General features: G+C 40.4%; 1 protein-coding gene across 1 annotated transcript in view; it reads right to left on the minus strand.

Annotated features, from left to right (window-relative positions):
- Positions 1 to 4,955: 4,955 nt before the first annotated feature.
- Positions 4,956 to 5,854, minus strand: part of cpne4b (copine IVb) — a 72,588-nt gene continuing 71,689 nt past the window's right edge. The window contains exon 16 of the mRNA XM_072676502.1: positions 4,956 to 5,854. This exon is cut by the window's right edge and continues 743 nt beyond it. The gene's annotated coding sequence lies outside the window, so the exon portion shown is untranslated.

The raw sequence follows: 5,854 nt of genomic DNA on the forward strand, positions 1-5,854 counted from the left end.
TGTAAAAAGGTGTAAAATAATAATAATAATAATAATAATAATAATAATAATAATAACAACAACAATAATAATAATAATAATAATGAATAATTCTCATACATAGAAAGCAGCTCAAAGTGCTTAACATCAAAATGTAGTAAATTCAACCAAACAGCAAAACAATTTAAAAACACAAACAAAAATGAAAATGAAAATTAAATTAAAACATGATCATAACAATAATAGTAGTAATAAAATAATATGAATAAAATATTACACAAAAAAGAAATGAAATAGATGGTTATGAATAAGATATATCATGAATAAAACTAAACATATCTCAATTAAATGAAATATTTCTACATTAAGAATGTCTTTATTAAAGCTGGTAACAGTGATTATCTGTGATTATCACACCAGACTCCAGAGCTTTGGTGTGTGGAGACAGAAAGCTGCTGATATTATACTTCAACATTCTTAACTTTACTGTTAAGAGATTTTATTCTATGTCAGCTCTACTGGTCCGTTCATCATGACACAGCCTCTGCAGCCCACACCCGGTCCCCTGATCTAAACCCAACACAAAAGCCCACTGAGGACGAGGGGACTCCACCAACGAGCACAAGGGGCTCTGAAGATCTTCAGCTGGTGGAATTCTCTCACATCTACGGCTGTGTGATCTCCCAGCTCATCAGACTTCACAGGAGAACGTCTCAGAGCTGTTATCCTGACCAAAGGGACGGGTAGAAAGGCCAGAATTCAGGGGTGCCAATTATTCTGCCACTCGGCTTTGTCCTCCGATTTAAAGGCGAGCTTCATTCATTCGTTCATCACAGTTAAATCAGTTTCCACAGGAGACACTTAACAGCCCAGTCCAGCAACAGAAGCAGACCAGAGACTGCACCATGCACACAGGTGGTTATTATGGTATACCATGTGGTTGCTATGATGTTGCTAAGTGCTTAATAGGTGCATGCTACAGCGTTGCAATGTGATTGCTAATGTATTTCAGGCAGATGCTATAGTGTGGTTTAGTGGTTGCTTGGATGTTTTTGGGTGGTTGCTAGGCAGTTGCTATTGTACCCCAGATGGTTGCTATGATGTCTCAGATGGTTGTCAGGTGATTTCTGTGGCTTCCAACTTTTGAGTTGGATGAGTTGAGGATAATTAGGTGGGGTTGTGATCACCCTGACAACATCCTGACCTCTCTCTAATGCTCTTGTCGCTAAATGCAATCAAATCCTCACAGCAATGTTCCTCCTCCTAAATCTAGTAGAAAGTCTTCCTCTCTGGACAGTAGAGATAGTTCCTCCAACAGAAGCAGGATCAACTCTTAATTTTGATTTCAAAAGAAACACTGAATGAGCAGGTGTCCCAATACTTTTGTCCATGTAGTATATATTAAAATAGACAATAGTTATACACACAATCTCTCTCTCTCTCTTTATGAGGATTTCCTCTGGGCTTTGCCCTGGTGATCTGAGTGCTTAATTATACATGACTTCAGAGTTAATTGAAAGGCTGTGTGTGTGTGTGTGAGAGAGAGAGAGTGTGTGTGTGTGTGCACGTGTGTGAAGTTCAAAGACTTCCCTGGTTCACAAAGATCTGATAGTGCTCAGTGGATATATGTGGTCAGCGTCTTTTGATTCACTCTCTGTCTCTCTCTCTCTCTCTCTCTCTCTCTCTCTCTCTCACACACACACACACACACTTGTGCTTGAAGCAAAACTGATAATTGTGATGTTTACAATAATAGCACTTTTCATAGTAGCCTTCTGACAACAATAACACAGTAATTAGAACAGTGTGTGTGTGTGTGTGTGTGAGGGAGAGAGAGTCTGCAGAGTAAGCAGTACTGAACAAGGGCATTCAGCACTCAGCACCACTCCTGTAACGTGATCTCCCTGTCCAGCAAACTGCAGATTCAAAGGAAACGTGATATCAGAGACACGCAGGAAAGCTGCTTCTTATTCTTTATTGTACACATGCAACATACGGTCTGGAATCTGCAGGGATCAATCACACACACACACACACTCCCCCCCACACACACACACATGCATACGCATACACACATACACTCACAATCTTAATTGTTTGTATACATGTACATATATATATTTATATATAAGAGAACAGAGTAGAAAAAGAAGACAAGAGCTGAGTAGAATAAAGAAGAGTAGAGAAAAGAAAAGAGTACAGTAGAGTATAGTAGAGTATAGTAGAGAAGAGTATAGTAGAGTAGAGAAGAGTAGAGACGAGTATAGTAGAGTAGAGTATATTGTAGTATAGTAGTAGAGAGAAGAGTAGGGTATAGGAGAGTAGAGTAGAGATGAGTTAGTATAGAAGAGAGGGGTAGATCATAGTAGAGAAGAGTAGGATAGAGAAGAGTAGAGTACAGTGAAATAGAGTAGAGTAGCATATAGGAGAATAGAGTAGATTTAAGTAGAGCTGAGAAACATAGTTTAGTAGAGTAGAGTAGAGAAGAGTAGAGAAGAGTAGAGAGGAGTAGAGTGTAGTAGAGAAGAGTAAATAATCTAGAAAGAAATAAAGTTGAGAGAAATAGAATATAGTAGGGTAGAGTAGGTATAGTAGAGTATAGTATAGAAGAGCAGAGTAGAGAAGAGAAGCGTAAAGTAAAGAAGAGTAGAGTATAGAAAAGTAGAATATAGGAGAGTAGAGTAGAGTAGAGTAGAGTGTAGCAGAGTAGAGTAGAGTAGAGTGTAGTAGAGTAGAGTGTAGTAGAGTAGAGTAGAGTAGAGAGGAGTATAGGAGAGGAGAGGAGAGTAGAGTGTAGTAGAGTAGAGTAGAGTAGAGTAGATTGTAGTGTAGTAGAGTAGAGTAGAGAGGAGTATAGGAGAGGAGAGTAGAGTAGAGTGTAGTAGAGTTGAGTAGAGTAGAGTGTAGTAGAGTAGAGTAGAGTGTAGTAGAGTAGAGTAGAGAGGAGTATAGGAGAGGAGAGTAGAGTAGAGTGTAGTAGAGTAGAGTAGAGTGTAGTAGAGTGTAGTAGAGTAGAGTAGAGTAGAGTGTAGTAGAGTAGAGTAGAGTAGAGTAGAGTGTAGTAGAGTAGAGTAGAGTGTAATAGAGTGTAATAGAGTAGAGTGTAATAGAGTAGAGTGTAGTAGAGTAGAGTGTAGTAGAGTAGAGTAGAGTAGAGTGTAGTAGAGTAGAGTAGAGTAGAGTGTAGTAGAGTAGAGTGTAGTAGAGTAGAGTAGAGTGTAATAGAGTAGAGAAGAGTGTAGTAGAGTAGAGTAGAGTAGAGTGTAGTAGAGTAGAGTAGAGTAGAGTGTAATAGAGTAGAGAAGAGTAGAGTGTAATAGAGTAGAGAAGAGTGTAGTAGAGTAGAGTAGAGTAGAGTGTAGTAGAGTAGAGTAGAGTGTAGTAGAGTAGAATGTAGTAGAGTAGAGTAGAATGTAGTAGAGTAGAGTAGAGTGTAGTAGAGTAGAGTAGAGTGTAGAGTAGAGGAGAGTAGAGTGTAGTAGAGTAGAGTAGAGAAGAGTGTAGTAGAGTAGAGTAGAGTAGAGTGTAGTAGAGTAGAGTAGAGTGTAGTAGAGTAGAGTAGAGTGTAGTAGAGTAGAGGAGAGTAGAGTGTAGCAGAGTAGAGTAGAGTGTAGTAGAGTAGAGTAGAGTGTAATAGAGTAGAGTAGAGTGTAGAGTAGAGGAGAGTAGAGTGTAGTAGAGTAGAGTGTAGTAGAGTAGAGTAGAGTGTAGTAGAGTAGAGGAGAGTAGAGTGTAGCAGAGTAGAGTAGAGTGTAGTAGAGTAGAGTAGAGTGTAATAGAGTAGAGTAGAGTGTAGAGTAGAGGAGAGTAGAGTGTAGTAGAGTAGAGTGTAATAGAGTAGAGTAGAGTGTAGAGTAGAGGAGAGTAGAGTGTAGTAGAGTAGAGTGTAATAGAGTAGAGTAGAGTGTAGAGTAGAGGAGAGTAGAGTGTAGTAGAGTAGAGTGTAGTAGAGTAGAGTAGAGTGTAGTAGAGTAGAGTAGAGTAGAGTGTAGTAGAGTAGAGTAGAGTAGAGTAGAGTGTAGAGTAGAGGAGAGTAGAGTAGAGTGTAGTAGAGTAGAGTAGAGTAGAGTAGAGTGTAGAGTAGAGGAGAGTAGAGTAGAGTGTAGTAGAGTAGAGTAGAGTAGAGTACAGTGTAGTAGAGTAGAGTAGAGTAGAGTGTAGTAGAGTAGAGTAGAGTACAGTGTAGTAGAGTAGAGTAGAGTAGAGTGTAGTAGAGTAGAGTAGAGTAGAGTGTAGTAGAGTGTAGTAGAGTAGAGTAGAGTGTAGTAGAGTAGAGTGTAGTAGAGTAGAGTAGAGGAGAGGAGAGTGTAGTAGAGTAGAGTAGAGTAGAGTAGAGTGTAGTAGAGTAGAGTAGAGGAGAGTGTAGTAGAGTAGAGTAGAGGAGAGTGTAGAGTAGAGTAGAGTAGAGTGTAGAGTAGAGGAGAGTAGAGTGTAGTAGAGTAGAGTAGAGTGTAGTAGAGTAGAGTGTAGTAGAGTAGAGTAGAGGAGAGTAGAGTGTAGTAGAGTAGAGTAGAGGAGAGTGTAGAGTAGAGTAGAGTAGAGTGTAGAGTAGAGGAGAGTAGAGTGTAGTAGAGTAGAGTAGAGTAGAGTAGAGTGTAGTAGAGTAGAGTGTAATAGAGTAGAGTGTAGTAGAGTAGAGTAGAGTGTAGTAGAGTAGAGTAGAGTAGAGTGTAGTAGAGTAGAGTAGAGTGTAGTACAGTAGAGTAGAGTGTAATAGAGTAGAGTGTAGTAGAGTAGAGTAGAGTAGAGTAGAGTGTAATAGAGTAGAGTTGAGTAGAGTAGAGTAGAGTGTAGTAGAGTAGAATAGAAACATGTAGAGAGGAGAAGAACAGAAAAGACTAGAGCAGAATAGAGTAGAAAAGAGTAGATAACAGAACAGCAGAGGACAGAAGAGCAGATACCAGTAGACCAGTAGAGTAGAGCAGAGTGTAGTAGAGTAGAGCAGCAAGAGTTAAGTAGAGTACAGTAGAGTTGAGTAGAGTTTAGTAGAGTTGAGTATAGTACAGGAGGACATCTAATGCAGTGACATCTACTCACTCCAAAATATCTGAAGGAACTTGCAGGTTAAGAAGTTTTAAGAAATTTAGCAAAAAGGCTGAAACCTGTAGAAAAGAACAGAAAGATCTAGACAGTCTATCCACTGAGTTCTCGCTCACCATGCGTTCATGTGAATATGCTCGTATTTAGCTCTACGTACTGTACACAGAATTACGGTAATGCTGAGGAAGGCCAGGCCTTATAGATCACACATGCAGAAACCCAAACTCAACTAATCAATGAAACCAATAAATGATCAAACAGGAGCACTGTAAAACAGGGGGCAACACTGGGGGGCGGACTGCCGGCTCATAGGGCAGAGCAGTTCAGCATCAGGTAACGGGACGTCACGCTCCTCTGGACTACAACCGCTGATCCTGTAAAGTTACTCTACAGCTAGACTCATCTGGGGGGCGGGGGGGGGGGGGGGGGGTCACTTAACAAAGTCAGAATGAGAAGATCTGAGAAACGCTCACATCTGACAATCCTGGCGTTTGAGAAAAAGCAGGACAACCTTCTTAATAATTATTCAATAAATAAATAAAAATAGGGGTTAATTAACCCCAGTGCACACTGACCCAACACTCGCCAACAAACACCAACCGTCGGTTCTGGACTGTCAGAGAATTTACGAAAAACCAAACCCGCCAAGAATGCAGTCAGACGGCAAATTCCACTGAATCTGATGCACTCATTGCTGACACAGATGTGCAAATGCACACACACAGCTTGTCTAGTCCCTGTAGAGAAGAAGTACTGCCAATAGAATAGGACTCTCTGGAGCAGAACAACCTGAACATGAATCTATTGGCTCCATGCTGCCTCATGCCAGGCGTGG

The sequence above is a fragment of the Salminus brasiliensis genome, chromosome 3 (assembly GCF_030463535.1).
Source record: "Salminus brasiliensis chromosome 3, fSalBra1.hap2, whole genome shotgun sequence".
Taxonomy (NCBI): domain Eukaryota; kingdom Metazoa; phylum Chordata; class Actinopteri; order Characiformes; family Bryconidae; genus Salminus; species Salminus brasiliensis.